Source organism: Chinchilla lanigera, unplaced genomic scaffold (genome assembly GCF_000276665.1).
Source record: "Chinchilla lanigera isolate Chin_1 unplaced genomic scaffold, ChiLan1.0 scaffold00025, whole genome shotgun sequence".
NCBI classification, from domain to species: Eukaryota; Metazoa; Chordata; class Mammalia; order Rodentia; family Chinchillidae; genus Chinchilla; species Chinchilla lanigera.
The window spans coordinates 2,668,044-2,694,332 of record NW_004955426.1 but is presented as its reverse complement, the minus strand read 5'-3'; the positions used below and the strand labels follow the sequence as shown (position 1 = coordinate 2,694,332).

Below are 26,289 nucleotides of genomic sequence, written 5' to 3'. Positions count from 1 at the left end.
TTAAGTAGGCACTATTATATATTATGGTTATAATATTTTATATCATATTTGCACTATTATATGTGAAAGAGAAGGTAAAAATTGGGATAATGATGGCTTGAACTGTAGCAGTGAGGCGTATGAACAGGTGGGCTGAGTAATAGGCAGGTTGTGGATGTATTCTGAAAGTTAGATATGTAGGATTTGCTGGTAGATTGTTTATGGAGCACAAAAAATGGAAAAAAAAATATAATCTACTGTTTTGGTCTCAGCAACTGAGAAAATGTGATAGTCATTAAGGAAGGAAAATCAAGAGCTCAAATTGGGGCAATCTAATTTTGGGGTACATATTAGAAGAGCAAACAGAGATGCTAAAAATGTTACTGTGTATATGTCCCTAAGCGTTAGGAGATAAAACTGGGATGGGGGTAAAAAACTCTTGAGGTAGTAAAGTCCAGGGCTCAGAAAAGGTAAGAGCTACTAGGAAGTCATCATCAGCCGAAAATGGGAAGAACTTCAGAATCTTACAGTGATTAAAAAAATAAAGGGCAAGGAGATGAAAAAAAGAAGAAATCATAAAAAGAGAGGTGTTCTGGAAACCAAGTGAAGACAGTATTGAAAGAAAGAGAGAGATGAACTAAGTCATGTTTGATTGAGGGTGAACTAAGAGGAGGAACAATTGACCACTGAATTTAGAAGCATGGAGGTCTGAGGGGACATTGGACATTGATCTTTGAAAAGGAAAAAATAGTGGGATGGATTTAAAAATAACAGAAGAAAAGAAAGTGGAAATAGAGAAAATAGTTACTTCACCACTTTCATAGAAGATGTGAAAATTAATAATGCAAAAGAGAGCAAAGATTGCTGAAGCAAAGCTTTCCAGTATGAGTGGATGGAAGTTAAACTTAACACTTCTAGGACTGAACAGGGAGTCCTTGTATTGGGACAGAAATGGGACTTTCACTCAAACTTATTTATAAACCCTGTTGGTCTCTCGAAAGTACATTTTTTCAATAGATGATTGATGATTTTAAGTAGATTGTTCTAATAAATCTAGTGCCATATAATACTTGCAACATTTAAAAAATATTATAGTTTTTTAAAGATGGTCACTTTGATTAAATTTGACCCTCCTTCCTTCTACAGTTATGGAAGGGAGAATACAGCACTTAGTCACTGTGCTGCTTATCAGAGTCTTGCCTCTCACCACCGAATCAACCTTACAAATGTCACTGTGTGATATTGGAACTGGATCTTATAAATATTTCTCCCTTTTCAGTGGTCCCAGTGTAAAGTTTTGAGACTATGTGACAGGGGAGGGCTGGGGGGAAGAAGGGCAAGGATATTCTTTTCTCTGTTGCCATGTGCTATCCCCTTCTCCTGCACATACTTCTGCTGGAGGCGTGTGGGACATTTGGAGGTGCTTGGCCTTCAGCAAGGTTCCCTGCACCCAGGGGGGTCATACCTTAGTGAGTGTCAGCAGCCCCAGAAAGTCTTCTAAGCGTCTCAGTGTTCAGTTTCCTAGGGAATTTCACTGGTGCCTCGGTAGGTGATTCTCTCTGCAGTTGCCTACAGCACCACAACAACACCATCACTGAGGGAGGCCATACTCTCCAACCAGCTCTGAGCCTCAGTGCAGGTGTATCCTCTCGTATGTGTGGTTGTGCATGCATGTGTGTGTGTGTGTGTGTGTGTGCGTGTGTGCGTGTTCTTTTGTGCATGCTCTGTGTCACCCCTGGAGTGAGCAGCAGCTTCTTGTAATTGTGAATCCTTTACCTTTAGCACTGTTTTTACTCCTTATTAGTTATTATGAGCTAATGTATCGTTATATTACATTTTCTGTAGCTAAGAGAGTTTTATATTACATTTTCTATGTTTTAATTATTGGTGTGTTTCTTTCCACTTCACTTGATTTCAGCTTTTATATTCACTGCAATACTAAGGCATGACTTCTGCTAGAGGTTCTTTAGGACACTTCTAGACACTGTTATTAAACAACGTAATAACAATCAAAAGGCCTGGTACTGGTTGAAGATGTAGAGAAAAACCTCTCCAGGTCTTATTAGGGTAAAGCCCTTTTTATAGCCTTTTCTTTCAAGCAGTTACAGTGTATTAATAGGATGTGGCAAGTTGCTGGAAAAGATAGCAGGATAGAGAACAAGTGTGTCCCAGCTTTTTTTGAACTGAGTTAATAATACATGAGAAAGCACTTTCATGTTTTTAGACTTCCTTTCTGTATGAATGTGAGGGGGAGTTTCATTAGGCAACTTTAAATTCCCTTAAAATTTTTCATGAAAGAGCTCTTATTGGAGTTAGAGATAGCTTTGTCTACAAGATTAAGTAGGTTACAAGATATGTTTGATCTTCTATTTCTCATTTCTCACTGAAAATCAGAAAACACACACACACTAAAAAACATTGCCAATAAAAGGTTTCCAAAATTTTAAATAAATAAATAAATAAGCCATAATCTTGCATTAGTAACACTATATGATTAGGTTCACAATTTATAAAATTGCAAATGAATAAGCAAACCATAATCTTGAATTAGTAGACATAATATGGTGAAGTCCACAATGCTATGCAAAGTAATTTATAGACATAATGTGACTCCAAATGGAAATGGTAATAGGCATTTTTGAAAAATTGAAAAGCTAAATATTTATGGAAATTTGAATGTTCTTAAAGACTGAAACACCATTAAAGGAAAAAATCAAATTGGAGAAACTATGCTACCTGATTTTAAGAGTTTATATAAGTGATAGTAGAAAAATATGACATTAGCAATTATTCTAATGCACACATTTGCATGTGATGCATGAATAGGTCAAAATAAAGTAGGACTTGATAGATATATAGTGAAGTGATTTTAATTAAACAAAAGAGCTATCGTAATTCCGTGAAGAAAAAAATTATTTCTGCAGATAATGTTGGGACAACTGGTAATTGCTATAGAAAAAAAATGCAAACTGACAATTACCTTACTCTCTATATAAAAGTTAATCTTTATTACCCTGAAAGCTAGTAATAAAAGCTTCTAGAAGAATATCTTAAAATAAAGAATAATTTTGTAACAGTTAAAAAGTTAATAGACGTGAAAACTGAAAAAAATTTAAATTTCATAAAAATTAAAACTTTATGCTTGTCAAAAAACAGCCAAGAAAATGAAAATAAATCAAGCTACAAACTGAGAGAAATTATCTGCAAAAGTCTGAGTGACAATCACACTCAGAAGTTGCAAATAATACCTGGAAATCTAAACAAAAGGGTAAAACAATTCAAAAACTAATGGAAGAAAAACGTCTGAACAATGAAAAGAAGATAAGAATGTTCTAAAACATGAAGCAAGGATGCTTATTATTAGTTACTAAAATGCAGCCTGTAACCTCGCTGAGGATGAGGGGATCTTCCAGTGGTAAAAACGAATGGTAGCACTTACTTGCCAGATACAATGGTGATATGGTTTCTCTAATGGCCATGGAAGCCAGGGTTCACCTAGCGAGATCTTTGGTATTGTACAATCAATAATCCTGACTCTAGGGCCAAAAGAGACGGGCAGTCTGCTAAGTTTTTACTTGATCTGTATAAGAAAATATCTCTTTTTGTGGTCAAATAGTGTGCAATTATGTATATCCATAGTTTTTCTTCAGCAAAATAGAAGAGAGGGGTTAGGAATATATTAAGCTTAACTGATAAAAGCTAATGTCGTGGGTTGGGGCTTATTGCAAGGAGAAACAATATAATACAGGACACATATTTTATACGATTATCTATACTGGTCACCCAAAGAATCATATACCAGAGAGTACAGGAAATCTGTGCACACACTAAAGACCAAAGAATCCAGCTGAAGGCCTGGATCCTATGATAATGTCCTGCAAGAGCTCAGTTGAAGACTTAGAGACCATAGCAATGCCCTTACGAGTCCAACTGGAGGCCAGGAGCCCAGGACAATGTCTCATGCAGGCCTGTTTAATGGATCTGTACTGGGAAGGCCCAAAGGTCAGTGTTGGAAGCTAGAAAGTCTGTGTCAGAGGGATAAAGGATCTGTGCTAGCAGGCTGAGGGATCATCACTGGGGCCAGAAAGTGATACTGCAAGTAAAAACAGAGCTCCCCTGAAAGGTACCACAGCCATCTTCAGGAACAATGAGGTCCCAAGCTCCTTCAAAGATGAGGCAAGCCCAGTTCCATCAGGGAAGCCAATGGGACAAACTTCTCCAGGAACCTGAGATGTGCATCTTCCACCATTCTGGTTCCAGGAAGCAATGATCAAAGTGAGGACCAGAGCTTCTCCAAAGTGAAATAAAGCCATTCTCACAGAAAACAGGGTCCCAAGCTCCTTGGATGAAGAGAACAGTCGAGTTCATCAGGAAAGCCAGCATGACAAGGTCCTCCAAGAGAATCAACAGCTCCTTTCAGCTTCTCTTAGCTTCCAACAGGCTCCTAACAGCTTTTATGAGTTCCCAACATCCTACCTTCTTCTCCAGTTCTGCCTCTTATGCTACTGGCAACTATCCTCAGATGGACCTCCCACACTCAGCACCATGCTTACTCAATTCATCTGGGTGTTGTAAGTTGACTACCAGTTGTCAATCCACCACAGTGTAATTACCTTTAGCTGATCATTATGCCATATATGCATCAGTCATTAGCTAGTAAAAAAGGACTTTGATTGCCTCTCAACTATATGCAATATCACTCCAGTCCACTACGTTCACAATGTCATGTGATTGGATGTGGTTACCAGGATTACATCTGCAAGCTGCTAAGCATGGCTATCCATATACACGTTTTAATACTTTATAAGATATTATATGATTCCTGAGAAAAACCAGACCATTTGACACTATGTCCTTGAGATGCCATTTGAGTTCCCAAGACTCATATCAAATAAAGGCATACTGTGAGTTTGCCTCAATAAAACTGGCCAGGTAAGTATTATAGGAAGTGCACAGAGAACTGGAAAAACAAGTATCATCTATAAAAACTGATCTCCTGCATGCGTGCTAAATCAGGCTGTCCTAAATTCTGGTCATAAATGGAACTGAAGATGTTGCTTCTTATGCAGTTTATAAAATGCCGCACCATCTTTCTGATAACCAGGTGCAGAAGAGGACCATGGGTAGAAAGAAGAAGTGCTATTAGTTAATGCGGCCACTTTGGTAAAACATCATGAAGCACAGGGGTACTACTTATTCAGCCCATTGCCACTAGACCTTCTGAAAAACAACTGCAATAGCAAAAGAAAAAGAAATTTCCAGCCTGTCACCACTGGACCTTGCAAGTAGCACTGTTGTTGGACCTGTATGCTCGTGGTCCTTCCCTTTTAACAAGTCCTAATACACTGAATCTCTAGGAAGCTATCTTTGAGTATTTTCTTGAATCTTTGCAAGCTACTCTGTCCAATGTCCCAGCTAGGCTGTGGATAAGACAGACACATACATGCCACCAGCCAGAAAACACATTCTTTTACATACCTCTATACTATACACATATAGATTCTAGGCTAGTAATAACCTGCTGACTGTTCTCTGTCCTTAACATCAAACTCATATATGCAGAAACCTAGTGAGACAACATTCAAAGAAGCTGTTCTGGTATTTTCAAACCACACAATTTATTTACTAATATTTAAGGATTTACATGTAAGTTTAAAGATGGGAAGCATATGTATTTTTCTTTCAAGCAACAAACATCACACCATCAGTCCTCTGGAAAAGTATCAAGTTGACACTTACTAGCTGTTACTTCAATGTTTGCTGTGCAGACAGTAGTGTTTACTATTTGCAACACCTATACATACAAGTTTGTGGAAAATATGCAAACACTTAATACAACCCTTTGTAAAAATGTCCTATTATCTCAATTTAGAATCAAATTATGTTTATATTTTGTCTCACATCTTAGGTATCTTCAAAATATTTTATTATATTTTATTTAATTAAATAGCAATAAGCACTTATGCTCATGAAAATGTTACTCAATGCAGAGTGAAGTGTAGAGCACGATTTCTTTAGTTTTATTGGTTATTTTGACATTAAATTTTCTTTTTTAGCTTATATAATTTTTTATATAATTTTATACAATTACATAATTTCTTCTATAGTTTCTATATAATTTTTATATCACATAAAATTAGTCATGCAGCTACATACACTTTTCTCTCCATGCACTACATTATAGAAGATGATATAACAAAGTCAATTTTCCCTTGGAAAACTTACACCTAAAGCACTCTACCACAGTTACATTTGGACTGGCTTCATTTTAAGAATGCTGTAAATTGTTATCTGAATATCTTCTTTGTCACATTTCTTGGTTAAATTTGTTGCTTACTACATTATTAACTTGGCATTTTCTTGGCTTGCCACTTTTCAGTCAGTTTGCAATCTAGAATTCATGGAAAGTAAACATTTTACATTTTTTCTTTTTCTTTTTATTTTATTTTTTATTTTAAAGGGAAAAAAAGCTAACAATACAACACCAATGAAGACAAAAACAAAAGCAACAGAAAAACAACAAAAACACTACATGACCTCAAAACAAAATGATAAGAATTAACAATGGTTATTACATTATATATTGTTCTCTTCAGCGAAGTTGCTCAGTCCACCAGATGAATGTAAGACTGATCAAACAATCAAAGACAATAATAAGTAATAAAAAATTGGAAACAATATGGAGCTAGAAATCAACCCATAACTAATGCTTGAGAGGCTGTGGGGAAAACGGAACACTTCTCCACTGTTGGTGGGAGTACAGACTGATGCAACCACTGTGAAAATCAGTGTGGAGATTCCTCAGTAAACATTTTACATTCTTGAGTAACTTAATTTCTATTGATTTCTCAGCTTGCAGGGACAAATATCTAGAAGGGACACAGAAGATCAATGGTTTTATGTAAATGTCTGCCACCGACACTCCCATTTTTGCACTCCCAGCTCATCTACACTTTTCTTAGAACTCAGTGCTTCAGGAAGGCTTATCAGCTTGCCTTTCCACAGTATTGGCCAGTGACTACCCTTCAGATGTCTTTCTAAAAAAGTGCACCATTTGTATTACTTCGTTGTCTTCCACATACGTGCTGAAATCTCTGTTCACTGTTTCTGCTCCTATTGTTATTGTTTCTGAGCATTTCTTTTTATTATTGTTTGTGGAATTTTTCACTTTTAGAAGGGTTGTGAGAGATAGAAGTCATTACCTTGTTTAAATAGGATTAACTTTTAATGTTTTCTGCTAGACTCCATATAATTATAAAATACATAAAAAGTGAATGTTTAAATTTTTAAAAATGTCTTACAGTAAAAGACACTTTTTTGTTTGCTTTTTATTTATTTTTTATTTTTTGAGACAAGGTCTCCCTATGTAGTCCAGGCTGTCCTCAAACTCTCAGTGAGCTTCCTGCCTCAGCCTCTCAAGTCCTGGAATTATAGGTGTGCATAACCACACCCCCACATTGTTGTTAATTCCCCTCAAAACTACTTCCCTTCCCTTCTCAAACACTCTTAACCTATAACTATTGTCACTTCCTGAAGCAGTTCTGAAAGTTGTATTTCACTTCTGCATGAAGTGTGATAAACAGTGTGGGCAATGCTGCTGCTGAGTGTCATTCAGCTTTCTGCCAGAAAGGTGGGTTCTTAGAAGAATCACGTTGTGTTCTCATCCAATTTATCGTCCAGCTCTGGAGTTGTATAACTTCTGGCTCTCCTCTAAATTCAAAATATCCGTGTCAGAGAAACGTTTGGAATTGACTCAGCCCTTCCTTCCGGGCTCTTCCTCAGCTCTCAGCTTCCTGAATGCCATAAGTCAAGCAGCTTCCATCCGCCAGGTCCCTGCTCCGTGATGTTTCTGGCTTAGTGTCAACTGACCGAAAAAACTAATCTTTTATCATTTAAATTCTTATTTAAGGCAACTGGTTATAGCTATAGAAAGTCAACATAATACCTATTTATTATTTTTAGTAATCTATAGTTCCAGAATTATAAAGAAATTAAAAATTGCTTAGCTCTAGTCACACATTCTCATTTTAATGACTCATAGAAAAATCCTTTGTGGTTTATACTTTATGCTGTCACACTTTCTTGTTGACAAAGTCATATGAAGCATGGCTTGTTAGAACTTTTCTAATTTTAAGACTTCTGTTCATAAAATATTAAATCTTTCTGATTACCAGATATAAGCATGCAAAATTGGTCAAGAGAAAAAAAGTTCAAGCATTAACTGTTCCAGGTAATCAGAACAATTAAGTTGAGGACAAAAGTATGCACTAGAACAAGAATTGCTGAATTCCTACCATCTTGTTTAAAGAAGCTCTGTATAATTTCTAATTTTTTTTATTACTTGTTATTGTCTTTAACTGTTTGATCAATCTTGCATTCTTACATCTGGTAATCTGAGCAACTTCACTGAAGAGAACAATATATAATATAACAACCATGGTTAACTCCTATCATCTTGCTTTCAAATCATGTATTATTTTTATCATTTTTGTATTGCTTTGTTTTTGGCTTCATTGTTGTTATTGTTTTTTATTTTCTCTTTAAAATATAAAAAACTTTCTTTGAGAACATTAATGCTATAACTGATACCAACAAAGAATGAGTAAGAGTATAAATCTTCATCTACAGTTATGTTACCAATTATATATTGCCAGTCATAATCAAGGAATCCTAAAACCTAAAATGGACATGTTAATATTAAGAAATAAAAATGTAATTGGACTTTTATCTTTCAATGTGATATTTTGTTATTAAGTGAAAAACAATCACTAACTTGTTTTAAAAATTAGCCTTTAAACAATTGGATTTTATAAGGATTCATGCTTTAAAGAAGTATTAGGAAATATTGAAATGAATGTTGACGTGAAAAAAGTGGTGTAATAATATTTTCTGTGCTCTCTTATAAGACAAATTTTCTGAACATGGGAAGTCAAATAATGAAGTTGCATTCATCCCATCATTTAGTGATATCAGAGAGCCTGCCGGAAGTGCTATCTGCATCTCAGCTGCTGGCAGCATCCTGACGGATCTGGTTGGCAGAGACTAGTTAATGGGCATGTCAGGGTGATTTATGAAGTTCCCATTGTTTTAGTAGAGATCAGTTTTCTGGTCAATATACATGTCAGATGATAAAAGCAATGATTTCAATGTGTTTTCTTATAGGACTGAATAATGCCAGTAAGTCTTCAATGATATAATAAGCTTTTGAAAATAAGTTATTTTTAATCAGAAAATAATTTATAGTTTAATCATAAATTCCATAATATTTAATCAACATTTCTTTATGAATTAAATTTTTATTAAAAAACTGGCCATAACAATGGAGCAAAGCTCTTTCTTCCAATTTTCATTTCATAATATTATGGATTATTTAGAAGCAAAATAAACACAAAGAGTTAATAGAATTTATAGAACTGATTCAGACCATGTTTTCAGTGGTCTACAAATAATGTGATTTCTTTTAGCTCGTGACGAGTTAACTATGTTTTGTCTATTAGGGGCAAACTTGTTACTTTTGTCTTCCTTTAATTTTAGGGGAAAGCATCCAGGCAGCCCATCACAGGGACACACCAGTTGGCTCCCTGAGTGTTGTCAAGAAAACAGCCATGACAGAGCAAAGGCAGAAGGAGGAGGAGCACCTTTCCTTTTACATCTCCAGGAGCGGAGGTGACAGTGGCAGGGGCCACTGCACAGCTTCCCAGCCTGCAAGATGCAGCTTGTTTTCTAAGTCACATTTTCAAACATAGTCTTGGAAAGATCTGCAGTTTCTTGTAGGAACAAAGTTTGTCTTTTTCAAGGGCGATCTTGTCAAAGGGTTGCCCTTGACAATAACAAACACCAAAACCCCAGAAAGACCCATTCCTTTTTATTTCATCCATTTCTTGTGATGATGAGGATCATTGACTGAAATGGAAGATGGCTGTCCATGGATTACTTTCTACAACATCCAATTAAATTATGTTCATGTTGTCATGAAAATGTAGCCTAGCATTTCTCTATCCAGCTTTTTTTTTCCTGCTTTCAATGATAAAACCATGGGAAATTTGTGCACCTTGGACAGAGTGGCAAAGCATTTCTTCTGTTCTTCATCCCATCGTCAGATGTGTACAATTTATAACATCAGAGAACTAAAGTTTCCCTAGTACATTATTAAGTTATCTTTGGCGGGAATTTGAAATGAAAATTACTAAAACATTTTAATTATCTAAAATAAGTTGAAATAGCAAACTACTAAGGAAGACAGGAAGTAGTATATAACATTTTTAGACTGAAAGCAATACAAATAAAAATTGACCTCTACATTGATACTTAGTACAATAGTTATTACTAAGTAATAAATTCAGAGAGGCATGAGAAACTCTGAAATCAATGAGCACAAGCAAAGTGTTTTGGCTGGAATTGGGTGGGGAGTTCAAGGTAATGGGCCCCCACAAGTTCTTCTTTCCAGTGAATCCAGTACCAAAACAACAGTACTCAGACGGGATTTTCACGTGAAGATGTGTTCAGTGTCAAATTCAACAAGTTTCAAACCAATTGAGTAGCAAGATACAAATGTATTTGTTTTCTGTTGTTGCTATTAAAAATCTCTAAAAACCTTGTAATTTAAACCAGCAGATATGAGTTAATTTCTGGAAGTCAGAAATCCATTGCCCTCCCTGGGTTAGAATCTAGGTGTTAGCAGGCTTGTCTCCTGCTGCATGTTGTAGGGGAGAAGATAATTCATTGCCCTGTAGCTTCTAAGGTGGCTTCATTCTGCAGTTTGTGGCTGCTTCTTTCATATTCAAAGCCCACCGTCTGGTGTCTTCTCTGTTGTCCTGCCTTCTGCCTAAGCTTTTAAGGACCTTCATAATCACAGGATTATACTGGACCCACTTAGATTATCCACGATAATCTTCCTATCTCAGATCTATTTATTCATTGTTTGTTGGTTGGCTTGTTTTTTAGGGGACAGGTTCTCTCTATGTAATCCAGGATGGCCTTGAAGTCACTATACAGCTCAGGCTGTGCTTGAACTTACCATTCTCCTGCCTCAGCCTCCCAAGTGTTGGGGTTACAGGCCTGCACCAAGGAGCTAGGCTCTTATTTTAGGATTTTTGGTTACATCTGCAATGTCTCATTTGTCATGTAAATTAACATATTCATGGCTCTGAAGATTAGAATATGGAAGTGTTTTTTTCTTAGGTTTTCCCTGAAACATCATGTTAAATAAAAGTTAAACCAATTCATACAGAAAGTTTTAAAATCTTAAATTTTCAGTTCCCACATAATATACAGTTATCTACTTCTATTTAAAATATTATCTTATTTTATTTTAATTATTGTGTTCTGCATTTAATATAATTATTTTGGCCAGGAAATAGGGATTTTTTTTTACATTTTATAAATGTTCATCTTGCTGTTGAATTGAAAGAGCATTCCTGTCCACATGATGGTCTCTTATTTTGCACACAGAGGCCGCTAATACTAAAATAATGAATGGTTGTTTTTAGTATTAGAGGAATTTTCATCTCTATATCAGTACAGTGGTAACTCAACATCTTATCAAACTACTCTTTAAATTAGAGGTAGAGTTCTTAATAAAAAATAACAATTGTGATTTTCACCTTATTGTCTAGTCAGGTCATACTGTGGTAATAGGCATCAAATCCCTATAGTTTTGCACAGCAGAGATTTGTACTGTGCTTACTTGTAACTGAGAGGTGTGCTAGGGCTGCTATCTTCTGCTCTGATCTAGTTCAACTTCCACCCAGCATCTGCCTGCCTGGTTCACACACTGACCATATCCCGTCACAAGTCATGTGTTGAAGCCCTGACAGAAACACAATGCTTGCACCAAGCGCCTGAGCAAGATGATTCACCAGACTGAGGATTCCCAGTCACCAGAACAGCTACAAATAAGCACTTGCTCTTTAAAGTTCCCCAACGATGGCATTTTGTTACAGCAGCCTAAACAGACTTAGATGTTTGGATAAATGCAACAATGGAAAAGAACAGAGAATCACAAGATGGTATTCCTTTTAGTTTGCATTACATGCATCAGACATCTACAAATGGACATGCCTCGCTTAGTGTGGGCATGGAAGTGAAATATTTCATGTACTGAGAGTTAGAGGGCTGTAGCTATAGGGAACACTGGCCATGTGACCATATTTGCTTTCACTGAAAAGGTCAGAGCTGGCATCACAGTCAAGGCCTTCTGTAGCTTTTCAAGTGATATGAAAATGGAAAATCCTTTCCAAAGGTCACTTGCAAGACTGAAAATTGTTTTCACACAAGAGATAATACCTGTATTAGTTTCCTGTGAGTGCCAAACCAAATGAACACAAACTAGGGGGCTTAGCACAGCAAGAATTCATTTTCCCACAGGTCAGGAGTCTAAAGTCTGAAACTACAGGATGGGCAGAGCAGGATTCCGCCAAAGGCTCCGGGGGAGAACCATCCCGCATCTCCGGGCTTTGCATGATCTCAGTGTTCTGTGGCCTGTGGATGCACCGTTCCAATCTATTCTTCCCTCTTCATCTGTGCCTCCCTTCTGTGTGTGTCTTTTCTTTGCTCTGGCTGCTATAGTGAAATACTTTTATTGGTTCATTTATAAATGACAGAAAATTGGAAAGCAGATGCCAGGAGATTTAGCATCTGATGAAGGTGTATTTCTTACAAATGGCATCTTTTAGCTGCTCATGCAGCAGACATTTCCTCACGTGTGTCTTTTCTATGGACATCAAAATGCAGTCTTCATAACCTCCCAAAGCCCCCCTACCATTTTAATACCGTTAGGTTCCACATGCAGACTACAGTAATCTTTTCCCCCCAATAAAATCTCAACTGCAAGTTTTGTATAAACACACACACACAAACACACACATGCCACCGTCTAGCTTGCCAGCCTGGTGTTACGTGAGAGTGGCACAGCAATCATTCCTTGTTCGATCTTAGCTGGCCTGCCCGGGACTGAGCACCACTGCTGGTCATCCCTTAAACACGCACAAGCCTAGGGGAGTCCAAGTTGAGAAAAAACTTGAGAATATTAATGTCATTTAATAAACTTTTTGAGCGTCTATTATTCATTCACATGCACTAGGCTGGGCACTCAGGACTCAGATCCAAATTATAAGTTATGCTCATTTTAAATGCATCTACTTTAAGCAATTATTGCAGAGATTACTTTCTTACATAATTACATGGACTGGAGAACGTGTATACAGGAATCATATAGCTTCTTCCTCAAGACACTGGGTCCTCAGGGTTCTGGGCACAAATTCTTAGGAATTAGGAATCTGAGGAAATTGTATTCCAGGAAAGTCAAGGTATGAAGTAGTTAGGGAAAAGCTAGACCAAGGACTAAAAAGAAGCATGAAGTGGCATATTAGTAACCTGTCCCCTTGTTGGACATGATACCGGACAGCCACGGTTTAAAAGAGGAGAGGTTTAATTTGGCTTATGTTTAAGGTGATTCAGTCCATGGTGAGTGGTTCTATGGCAAGAACATCGTGGTGGAAGGGCAAGACACAACAGAGCTGTGGCTAGGAAGCCGAGAAGGGATCAGTGCCAGAGAGGAGGAGGTGAGGGACCAGACATAAGACCCAGGTACCTTTGTCTAATGACTGCATTTAAAAGGTCATTAGGTGCCAATATGTCATGTGGAAGCTCTTGTGTGATTCATCTTCACCTCCCCTTGTGCTTATTATTTCTCTGAATAACACCAAGCGTCAATATTTCTTTTTGCTGGATCTTCTACATGGTGGGTGCAGGCTAGAATCTACATAGAGACCCCCATGAAAGGCTGAAAGCCCGCTTTACACTCTGCATCCTTCCAGAACCCTTGAACACCCAATCAGAAGAGACTCCTTAGCCAGAGACTGGGGAAGCAGTTGGTTGAAAAGGGTGGCTGGGAAAAGTTTCTTACATCTGTATGGTACCCGTTTTCTCCTGAACAATATGTTTACTTGGGTTGGCACTGAGACAAGCTGAGGGAGATAATGGGGAATTTGGTGATTTCCCTCTGTTTTCCTGAGCTACAGGGAGGATGTGCGACGACTGCATTGTTTTGATCATGACTTTCTGTCTGTTCTTATTGCTTGTCTCTGTCTCTGTCTCTGTCTCTCTGTGTCTCCATCTTCCTCTGTCTCTACCTTTCTCTGTCTCTCTGTCTCTGTCTCTCACCCTCCTTCTCTCTCTCCCTCTCTGTGTCTGTCTAATCACTGTTCCACTGCTGCTGTTTACATAAACAAAGTCTCCTCATAGATACACTTTCTTCCTCTCTTATCTCTTCTAATAGGTTTTGTACATAGCAACCAGGGTAATAAGTCATTGTTCAGTGCCCTTCACTGAGAGCCCATCAACTTAAGCACAAGACGTCAAACTCCTTAGCAGGGTGGAAGAAGGCTTTTCCCCTCATTTTTCTTTCCTCGATAGATTTTAAAATGTATGCATAATGGATTAGATGATTCCAAAGAGACAGTCAAATTCGATCGAAAGAAAGAAGTCCTGAAGAAGGCTAGACAGAGAGTATGAATGGACAGAGCTGGGGAAATGGTTTAACTTCATAGGGTTGAACACAGTGTGAATAAAGAAGTCTGGGCCCAAACCATAGGTGATAAGCCCTGGAAGATAGAAATACTTGCACACATTTGGAATTTTCTACCTATTGTTCCAAATGCCTGAGAAAACATGCACTCTTGCTTCACTCAGAAAATTCCAAGGGTGTTTCTTTGATCTCAGTGTTGAATGTACTTCTTCCAGGAAACATTTTCTGAGGGGTAAGACTTTTACAGTGACAGACACGGTGCACATCTGTAAGTGCAGTCTTTCGGGAATCTGAGGGGGGAGGATCACAAGTTTTAGTCTGGGCAAGTTGACAACTGAGGGAGACTTGCAACACAAGAAATTTTAACAAGGCCTGGGGATGTAGTTCTGTGAAAAGGCACTGGCTTTAGTCCCGACTATCAGAAAAATATATTGTGTGACACATGTGCTTCTACCAAATGTATGGAACTGTGATTTTATTTTAAATTCTGTCTCTCCCAATGTGAGTTTTTGTCCTATTTATGGGACCCACACCTTTCTCACCATATCACTATTATCTGACAAATGATGGATACATAGAAAATGCTGTCATTGATTGAATCAGTATATCAGCCAATAAAAGAGATATGTGCATTTGTGGTAATGAGCACTTGTAAATTTTGATTACAGGAGGAAAAGCAATATATGGTAGAATAGGGAGAGGAACACATCTTGCAAAAAGCTACAACAGCTTTCCTAATGTAAGTTCATTCTCAATATGTTCTGGGTCATATTGCTGATATTCTATCTCTGTTCCAAGAAAATCCTATTACACAAATTTTTAGCTGTAGCAGAATTGGTCTTGGGGGGTAGGGAAAGTTCCTTTCAAAATTACACTGTTTAAAGCTTAATTATAAGAAATAATTGTTCGCAGGAAATGCAGCTGAGCTAATTCAGCTGTCCCAACATGGTCTTTTGATCTCAGATTTCATGCAACGGTTTTGGACTGTGTTGATTTTTAATTATGAGGCGTACAAAACATGTATTAGGTGTCGAGATTTTCCAAGGACTGCATGAGGCAACAGACTCCCAGATCTTCATCAGTGGTCTGTTCAAAACAGTTAGGCTCCAGATTTGTATTGCAAGTTAGTAACGCCTGCATTTGGACCAAGCATGGTTCTCTGTGTGATTCATCTTCTCTGTCAGAATCTCTTTTTACAGCTCCCATCAGAGCTCTTAAGTTTGGAAATTTGTGTGGATTTTTCTTCGTTTTGTTTTGAAATGACAGGAATTATGAAAGCAATTCAAAATCTTTCTGGTTATTTTCCCTTCCCCATCTTCAGTTTCCCTAACTTGCAGTTTATCATGATTACTTGAGTCAAAGAATCTCTGTCATGTTTCAATATTTTTTAAATGGATGATAGCTATTATGGGAATCTCATGCAGCTTTCATGTTTTGCCTTATGTATTGTCTTTCCATTTATTACCTTTGTTTATACCAAAATAGCTTCTTGTTTACCTGGTAAGCTGTCATATTATTCTGAGAAAGAAAATACGACTACTACCTTATGTTCTACCATAAAAGCAAGAGATAGAAATGACCTGAAAGGTCACTTTATCCTCTTGCCAAGTTACAAAACAGTCCCCAGAGAAATGATGCACTTCAATATGTCATAGTTTCTACACTATGATGAATTAGAATGTCTCAAACACTAGACTGCAGAAACTTTCCAGAGAATTCTGGTAGATGGAGCATATTCTACACATAGTAGGTTACAAACATAATGTGTGAAGATAAAAAAGATAAACCAGAAAAAGCGTGAGTTCAATGAAATTTTAATAAGGTAGGTATAATGTGGTATTTGTTTCTCATAGTAAATTTTCAGTGTGATAAATTTCTTTAGCCTTCTTTTGCTTAAATTTATATTTCTTCATAAAATATATTTATACTAAGCTAGTGACATGTTTCTCTATGGGTTAGCCCTTTGAAAAATAATCCCAACAGTGCCACAAAAGGTTTATGGAGTGGTGGTGTTTCCCTCAGGATATAGCACTGTGGAAACTTCAGATTCATCTACTTTCTTGATTTTTTTTAAAAGTCCTTTCTGGATGAGAAGTATAGATGACACATTTAATAAATAAAATTGTAACAAAAAGAAAAGATTGATGGTATGACAAAGAGGTTTTTCATAAAGTGAAATGAGCAATGTGAAATGAGGCTCATTGTTATACACAAAAAATAAAGTTTTGAGGTAAGGCAACAGCTTTCTTTCAGAGAGAGAAGCAGAAGAAGGATGCTGCTTTCAGGCACTTTAAAGGAAAAGTATCACTTTTGGCTTAGCTATCTAAATATTTAAGCAAAAAAGATTTTCACTAAATGAATTTGCCAGATGATTTTAATAATGAAAATAGTACTGTGCTTCACTGCTTTTGTATGGAGCTGGTTTCAATCTAGTAGCTTAGCCTATAGGAATTCGCCATTTTGCTTGATGTGTGATATCAATCCTATACTGCAAGTTCCTGGAGGCTGAGGGTGCCTATGGTAATGGAAAGAACACTTCAAATGGAATTCAAAAGGAGTACAGGAAGACACAAAATATTGCTTCCTGACTCTCTAGTTCTGACATATTGGAGATACTTGGTCCAGTCAGGAAGTACAAGACTAATTTTCTAACATACGCATATTATATTATTTTTTTATTTGGAAGGGTTTGTGTAATGTCTCTTTAAACTAACTGGATACAATGGAATCACATTTATACCAAATTAAATGTTTCATAATATCAAGTATAATGTGGACATGTTAATTTTTATTCCCTAGGTAAGAATGGAAGCAACACAAATTTTACATTAATTTTATTTATAGGATTTTACTTTGAAATTGCAGGATTAAAAAATTAACAGAAATTGATGTTTATAACTTGTTCCACTCCATACTAGTAGATAATGCATATCAACTAAAATTTATTTCCAGCATAAGAAAAATGTATTTACAATGGAGTAATTTTACAATGTGTAGTTTTCTGTTATGTGCATGCGATTTATTTTGGGTGTGATAGAAATGTACTATCATTTTCTGATACAAAAGAATAAACTATCATGTGTTCAATAGCCTACCAATTTTATTTTCTTTCTCCATCCTGCTTTAGAAACGTGACTTAAGGTTTTTCTAGAGGTCAACTTTTATCACATAAAATTAACCTTTCTCTCGCTCTTTCTTAAATATATATATTTAATCAAAAATTATCATATTTAAAACATATACTGAGTATGGATTCTAAAAAATGATGTCCTTGTAGGGATTCTTTATTTCATTTTTTCTTTTTTCTTCTTTACAATATTTTACTATTGTAAAATTAATGCCACATTCTATTTTGTAACACAGTTTCCTCAGTGCTTTGGCTATTAGACAGTTCATAAACTGGAAAATACTATTTGTTGAGGAATTTGTAACAAAGGCTCTTAATTAGACTCTGTCTATATTATCTGTCTTTTTTTTTTTTTCAAGTACTAACAATTGAACCCAGGGCTTTTGCCCTGAGCTACCTCCCTAGTCCGTTTTTACTTTCTGTTCTGAGACAGGGCCTTGGCTAAGTCACCAAGTTACCCAGGCTGGGGTCTAACTCATGATCCTCCTATCTCAGCCTCCCAGAGCACTGGGATTACAGGAGTACACCACTATGACCTGCTATATTATCTCTTTCAATCCTCAGAAATTTGCCAAATACACAAAAGCTTGAACCCATTGCCACTTGAGTGTGCAGGAGTATCTTATATTAATCGGCGCAAAACTCCTGATTCCTGTTATAGTCTATTGCAGTATAGTTGAGTATTCCTAGATTATGTGTCTTAAAATGGCCGTTTTATTTTGCTGATATTCTTAGAGGAGTTTGGTGAAGGATTAAAGAGAGGATTGGTCACCAACGCACATGCGTTTGTCTGTCTGTGTCTCTGTCTCTCTGCGTCTCTCTATGTCTGCCTCTCTGTGTCTGTCTCTGTCTGTTTGTTTCTGTCTGTCTTTGTCTCTGTTTCTCTCTGTGTGGGTCTCTCCACCTCTGTCTGTCTGTGTTTGTCTCTCTGTCTCTGTTTTTGTCTCTGTCTCTATCTCTCCCTCTCATTGCCTCCTTGTTCATCTCCATCTCCTTCTCCGTACTACTTCCACTCCATCTCTCTCATGTTGGTCTTCTTACATCACGGCAGCCAAAGGCTGCACAGTGCCCCAGGTTCCCAAAACCGAGTGTTCCAAGAAACAAAGTTTAAGATACCAATCTGCAATTGTGGGCACAGAAGCTTATGCCATACAATGTGTACCATATTCTATCAGGTACAATGGATACAGAGCTCACCAAGGCTGAAGGTAAGGGCATAGACCCAGCCCTCAATTGCAGGAGTGCCACGGAATTTGTGGCCACCTTTACTTAGTTTGTTGTAATTTCTAATTCTACAAATTTTTCTTCTATAGCCATTATTCCTCGGAAAATCTAGTCATCTCCGTCAAAAACACTAGTGTCACCCTTTGGTCCTCTCCTCTGCTTCACAGATCCTCTCAGAGTAATCTATCAGCTATACTTTATAAATATATCCACAAGCTGGCCACTAGTTACCTCTCCACTGCCAAAAACCTAGTATAAGACATCAGCATTTTGTGCTTGACAATAAGGAAATCTCATATTCCTATACTGGGCTGTATTTATGTCTATGAGAAAAGAACAATTTGCTGCAACACTATTAATCTGTCTATGCTATCGGTACAGGTAAACTTGAGACTAAAATCTTGAAAACAAGAACTTAACACATTTATTAAAATTTAATATATCAAATTTAAAATACCAAAAGTAACAAATACATGTGGATAACATAAAGTGTTTAAATGTGTTTCAGGGTCCATTCACTTTTCCATTTATTTTGCTGTACTTCATTGTCAAACTGAATCATTTATACTTAAAAACTTTATCTGATTTATCGCAAATATGATTTCCTTTTGCCTTTGTGTCAATATATTATTGCATATATAATGTCTTAATTATAAAAAGAAATGACACCAATGTATTCCAGGGCTTATAAGGACTTCATGTTTTGTTTTGTGTTTTCCTACAAAGCTATGCATCTCTGAATCTGAAAGTGATTTTCAAAACAACTTTAAAGATCAAGAGTTCTGCCTATCCTTGTGGGGTGCACTCTTATTTAATGTGAATTGCAATCAAGACAATTAAACAAGTCTATTTTTCTTTGTTCTTTGGAGATTTAATAATGACAGAGACATAAGTAGGTTCAGGTGTTGTAGCAGAGAGGCGTATCATTGTGGGCTGTTAACAATTGTTGCACTATGCCTTTCCACAATAATTATCATTAAATTATTATTGTTTTTCCCAAAAAATATTGTCTCATCTATACAGCTTAAGTGGTGCTGTGATCAAATTATTTCTCAGATTAGATCTAAATTAGGAAAGCTGCCAGGTGCTTTCATCAAGGTTTGTAGTAATTTATTAAACAACATTTGCAGGTGTTATAATTTTTAATGTATCTAGCATATACTTAACTATCCAGCACCTTGCTAATGAATAAGATAGACATATATAAGCAACATGGAAAGAAAATCTATGAACTTCACTACATATTTATATCACTTGGAGCAATAACATTACGTGGAGCCTAATTTAAAAAGCTCTCCACTCGAAATGCAATGTTGATTTGAAGTTATCGGGGTAATTTAATAGCGCTGTTACCGTATGGTGCGGAAGTGTGGTTTATCACGACCATGTAATTCCCTTCAACTAGGAGAAGGAGTGAACACAGTAGGTGTGGAGAATATTTATCTCCTGTCTTTAATGTTGGAACATTAGGCTCCTTCTCTTCCCTGATTCTGGAGATAATTTGCATTTAGTCAGCGCTAAACAACTCCATCTGCACTTCCGACTCAACAACCAGTTTTCTGTGCTTTGCTCAATTTTAATTACATCTCCCTATAAGCTATACAGTATCTTATTACTCACTCTAAAAGATCTGATAAGATTTCTTATAGTTTTTCAATTAGCCAATATATACTTTCTGGTATAAATAAAGCCCTATTGAAAGACTCGTAAATACATACACATGCCACAGCTGCACACCTGTACAGAGTTTAACATTTTCATTATTAAGGCAAAATATCGCTATTGACATTGATGGTGATTGTAGTGGTTCAGTTATAACTTTGATTTCCATAAATTTTACATGCTACTGAAGGCAATTTTCACCTAAATCTCACTTTCTTCAACTTTGACATGGAATATCAAGCTGTTCCTCATAGTTCTATTATGATTAATAAACATATATAATATAGCAAAATATTCTGTTATGTTTGCTACAGATATTACTACTACACATATAAGTTCTATTTATACCCAGGAATAGTGTATTATCTGAGCTTGTTCACAGTGGTCTTTCAACCTTTGGCTAGAATTCACAACATATATGAACTTGTATTGAAAAATAGTGTCTTTATTTTCACTCATCTTTAAGGTTAATTTCCTTACAGTAATTTAGCCTGTCCTTGCATTGTAGATGTAGACAAAAATCTCATAATGCTTACAATTAGGTGGTACTGGTATCACTCGAAACCATAGATATTTTTCTATACATAATGCATGCTGTAGTTATCTTAAAGTATCATTTATGTTCATGACTATTATTAAATTGTAGCTATCTCATGTGATCTCAGTTTTAGTATTTCAAACTTACCCAATTTGGATTATATTGGTCTTAATTGTAACTTAGGCAACAAATAATAATGTCATATTTTTGCAATGGATTTTACCCACAAAGCTTTGTATGCTCATGTTCTTTGAAAGAAATCAAGTATTATGTCATAAAGCAAGCCATGAAAGTCATGATATGTTCTTTGGAAGAGTATTTTCAATCAAACTATTGAAATCTATGCCTATTCCATGAGGTAAATATGTTGTTTGTGTAAGGTTATACTTTTACATTTTTCTTTTGTTGGTTATTAAAAAGCAAATGGCGCTTCCAAACTTAATAATTCAGAGCTGGGGATTTAGCTCAGCGGCACAGCGCCTGCCTGGCAAGCGCAATGTGCTGAGTTCGATTCCCAGTACCTGAAGAAAAAAAACAAAAAACAGAAAAACCAAAAAGACAAACTTAATAATTCTATTTTCTTTGTTATTATTAGCATAACATCATTGAGCCTAAGAAACAGTCTATTTTTCAATGTAGAAATGCAGTTTTTGGAATGCACTGTGTTTTCTAATACTAGCATATAAGTTTTCTTTTCATATTACTTTTTAAAAATTTATTTTCCCACTGTCTTATATCTGATTTGTGTTGACTGACTTTTATGAAGCAACATTTTCTAAAATGTTCACAACATTTTCACTGGGAAGGTTTAACTTCTATGAGGAGGCTATTTTTTCACCTCTCTATATTTTTTTCTTTTTTATATAGTTAGTGTTCTCATAGTTATTTTTATTATTTACTGGGAATACAGAACTCTATAAAGTTTAAAATTACTACTTTGCTACTGTTAGAAAATTTTAGGAAGTTTTTAATTAATTAATTAATCAAAGAAGTTTGGAAATTTATTTATACAATACATGGTTTCTTATGATAAATTTTGCAGTATAAACATATAAGATGGTCATTATTTTCAAAAATTTTGAATCTTTTTGAAGAGGAAATATTTGGGACATATTTCTTAATAATAAAAGTTAACAATAAAAGAAGTTTTAATAGTGTGTAGTAGTGTGGGCAAATATTCAAGTCTATCTTAATTTCTTAGGGGACAACTTTCCATTTAGATAAATTGTATTATCCTCCATTAGCATATATAGAAAAAAACTAAAATTGTCCCCCCAAACATAAAAGGGATGAAGAAAAGACCTTCTTTACATGAAAATACAAACTAATAACAAAAAAAGAAATTGTAGCAAAAACATCATTTCACAATCTCTTGTTTAATCATCTACTCCAGTAAAAGTAATGAACACTAACGAAATAATTTTAGGAATACAATTGTCACATAGTCTCCTTTCATTTCTAGCGCATTATTTATATGCATAAAAACCATCACAGGAATCTTTGAGGGGAGCAATCTGGTGAAACTAAAGCAGAAGAAACTAATAGGAACTTCACAATATGAATTGAAAAAGTGCTTAGTTTTCATAAAACAGTGTGAAAACAATCATAGAAATCAAATTGTAACACTACTTACTCCAACTATCAATATATCAGGAGACCACCAAATAAAATGCAGAGAGACAGTGGCTTGTTCTTACATTTGAATCTTTGCATCTATGTTCCCCTAAGATTTTCTTATATTGATGTATAGTCCATCTTCATTGTAACAAAACACCTGAAACTGTAGTCTTCATAAGTAAAAGAAGTTATGTTTCGATTCCGGTTTTGGAAGCAGAATGTCTAGGTTTGGGTGACTCCACTGATCCGGTGTCTGCTGAGATCACTGTCATGGAGGGCATCACGGTGTTGGATGCATGAATGAAGGAAATCACAAGGTAAGATAGAAAGCCGGAAACGAAGCAAGGCCCGCTGTTTTATAATAACTCATTCTTTGGGGAACTAAGTAAGGTCTCAGAAGTACCACCTCAGTTTACTCTGAAAGCAGCACCCAGGTTCCTAAACACATGGCCCAGTGGTTTTGGCTCTTAAAAGTGTTGTTACCCCTTGTCACATCCACACCAGAGACTAAGCTCCCCACACATAAGGCTTTGTTGGGACCCACTCAAGCCATATTAAAAATCATATAAATTGCTTTGGTTTCAAAATTACCATGATAATTTAATACACCATATCATCTGGATAGCAAGTTGTACAAAACAGTCTTCATAGGAGCTGCCTTTTAAATTAGAATTTGGCAAAATTGCTGTTAAGCATTTGAAGGTTAGGACTCTTGTTTTATTCTTTCACATTTACAAGACATGGTTTCTTTAGAAAACGGAGGAGAGAATTTTCAGCCTAAGTCTTGAAATCATACTAGAGTTTTGAAATTCTCATTGACATCATAAATAATTTATGGAGTGAGGCCTATTTATTTCTTATTCACAGTGTGCGAGATCTCCTTAGCAGCAGAATTATACAAATTTAAGGAAATGTAAACAGTGTTACAGAAGTTCACGGTTTAGGGCAAGTCGCTCAATGTGTTAAGGCAAGAAAAGAGAAAAAGGTTATACTTTTAAATAGTAAGGCTCTCCTCTTTCTAATCGTGATTACCGCATATTATTTGTGCAGATTACGGGGGTTCAGTGTGATAATTCAACACATGAATCTATGCAAACTGATAAGAGACAGCTTTCTTTTTATCCAACCTGTGATCCTCCCTTCCCCTAGAAATTCAGATCACCTTTTTAAAAAAAACTTTCACATATGAGAAAGGAAATGCGCATTTCTGTGGATAACTCTGCTCATCAAGCATGTTCGTCAGTTGCATGACTCTTGCTCCAAGTGATAAGATATCATTTTTCTCTAGGGCTGAATAATAGTTCATTTTGTATATGTGCCTCATTTTCTTTATCCACGTATCAGTTGATGGGCATCAAGGTGTTTGAGAACTTAACTTTCTGAGCAACGTCACAGAAAACATGGTCATGCAAGTATCTGTTTGTTACAAAAATTTAATTTGGACATACCCTAAAAAATGGTACAGCTATATGTAGAGTAGATATATTTTTGTTTTTTGAGGAATTTCCATATTGCTCTCCTCAACTAAATTGCGTTTCACACAACAGTATATGGGGGTTTCCTTTTCGCCATATCTTTGTTTTTTAAAAATGAAACACATTTGATTCTAATTTCAGAGGATATTTCCTTGCTGTTTTCATTTTTCTGGTGGCTAGTGATAGTAAGTATTGTTTCATAAATATGTTGGCCACTTGCATTTTTTTTTGAGATGTATCTATTCCTATCATTTGCCTTTTTAAATATTGAAATATTTCTTTTTTTCTCAAATTTTTAAATTTCCATATACAGTCTGGATATTAATCCTTTGTCAAATGGCTGAGAAGTGTCTCTTCATATTCTGCAGGCTGTTGATTCTTTCTGTTGTTTTCTTTTCTGTACACAAGTATTTATTTGAACTTGATCTAATGCAGTATATATGACTTTGCTTTTGTTTCCAGTACTTTAGAAGTTATACAAAAACTACCAATAGCAATATCTTAAAATGTCTCCTCTATGCTTTTTGTAGTAGTGTCATATTGTTTTTTGGTACTTGATCCATTTTGAGTTCATTTTTATACAGAGTGAATGATAGAGTTCAATTGTCAATCCTCTGCATTTGGATATCCACTATTTTCTGAATCTTTTTTTTTGTTGTTGTTGTTTTTTCAGTACCGGGAATCAAACTCATGACCTCGCGCTTGCCAGGTAGGTGCTGTGCCGCTGAGCTAAATCCTCAGCCCCCACAATCATTTATTAAAGACATCTTTTCTCTAAGATTTTTGGTGCCTTTATTGATGGTCAGTTAACTGTAGAGTCATGAATTTACTTTTGGGATCTCTCTTCTGTGCCATTATTTTATGTTCTTTTATCCAGGGACCATGTTCTTTTCTTGGTTGTTTTGTTCTGTTTCATTTACTATGGCTCTGGATTATGTCTTGGATTCAGGTATTGTAACACTTGAGCTTGAGTTCTTTTGTTCAAGGTTGCTCTATCTATTCAGGATCTTTTATGTTTACATATGTAGTTTAGGACTATTTATTTCTAGTTCTGTGAATAATGTTATTATATTTTAATGGGGATTGCATTGAATCTGTAATTCCCATTAGGTAGGGTGACTATTTTAACAATATAAATTCTGGCAATCTGTAGACATGAGTGGTCTTTCTTTCTTTTTGTCTTCTTCAATTTATTTTACTATTGTCTTTTTTCATTATAGATTTTGTAACTTATTAAATTTATTCTCAGGTTTTTATTTTGTAGCTATTATAAATGAAATTGCTTTCATTATTTATTTGAAACTGTCTTGTTATTGAAGCTACTGATTTTGTAAGCTGGTTTTATTTCCTACAACATTACTGAATTAATTTATCAGTTTGAATAGTCTTTTGGTAAATTCTTTAGGTTTTTCTACAATTAGTATCATATTGTTTAAAAACAGAGTAATTTAATTTCTTCCCTTCTTATTTTGTGCCTTATATTTTTTCTCTTGCCTTTAATTTACCAAACCTTCACATCTTATATTGAAAGAGAGGAGAAAGCGACATTATTTCTTGTTTTCAGTGTATAAACATATAAAATAGATATAATTTAATAAAAGGGTTAATGAATTACAGATTTTTTGCAAAACACTCAAATGACAAAACTTTGCTAGTCTAAATCCAAACTACAAATGAGCCAAATAAATATTTTAGAGCTGAAAAAGAGATTGCAACAATATCACAGAAATAGAAAAGATCATTAGAGATTAACAAATGTATATGGCAACAAACTGAAGGACCTTAGAAGAGATGGATGAATTTCAGAGCACATACAACTACTGAGTCATGAAGAGGAAGAAAACCTAAACATGCCAAGAATGTGTAGTGAGACTGAGTCAGGAATAGAACATGTCTCACGTTTGTGACCAGATAGCTCCAGTGCTGAATTATATCAAACTTTTAGAGAAAAGTTAAAGTCGGTTGTTTTCAAACTATTCTAAGGGGTTGAAAAAGGCAATTCTTTCAAACACTTTCAGTGAGGTGTGGGGTGTAAGCACTGCATTACCCTGATAACAAAAGTAGACCCAGGCACAATGGGGAGTATGGGAGAGAAAGAGGGAGAGAGAGAGAGAGAGAGAGAGAGAGAGAGAGAGAGAGA

The 26,289-nt window shown here is 35.8% G+C and overlaps 2 long non-coding RNA genes across 2 annotated transcripts in view; both read left to right on the top strand.

Annotated features, from left to right (window-relative positions):
- Positions 1-9,957, top strand: part of LOC102006794 — an 88,539-nt gene extending 78,582 nt beyond the window's left edge. The window contains exon 5 of the long non-coding RNA XR_261179.2: positions 9,514-9,957. This is a non-coding gene — a long non-coding RNA (uncharacterized LOC102006794). The remainder of the gene's footprint in view (positions 1-9,513) is intronic.
- Positions 9,958-16,112: 6,155 nt separating this feature from the next.
- The window catches only part of LOC106148671, a 17,456-nt gene continuing 7,279 nt past the window's right edge, over positions 16,113-26,289 (top strand). The window contains exons 1-3 of the long non-coding RNA XR_001234315.1: positions 16,113-16,328; positions 22,892-22,991; positions 24,823-24,858. This is a non-coding gene — a long non-coding RNA (uncharacterized LOC106148671). The remainder of the gene's footprint in view (positions 16,329-22,891; positions 22,992-24,822; positions 24,859-26,289) is intronic.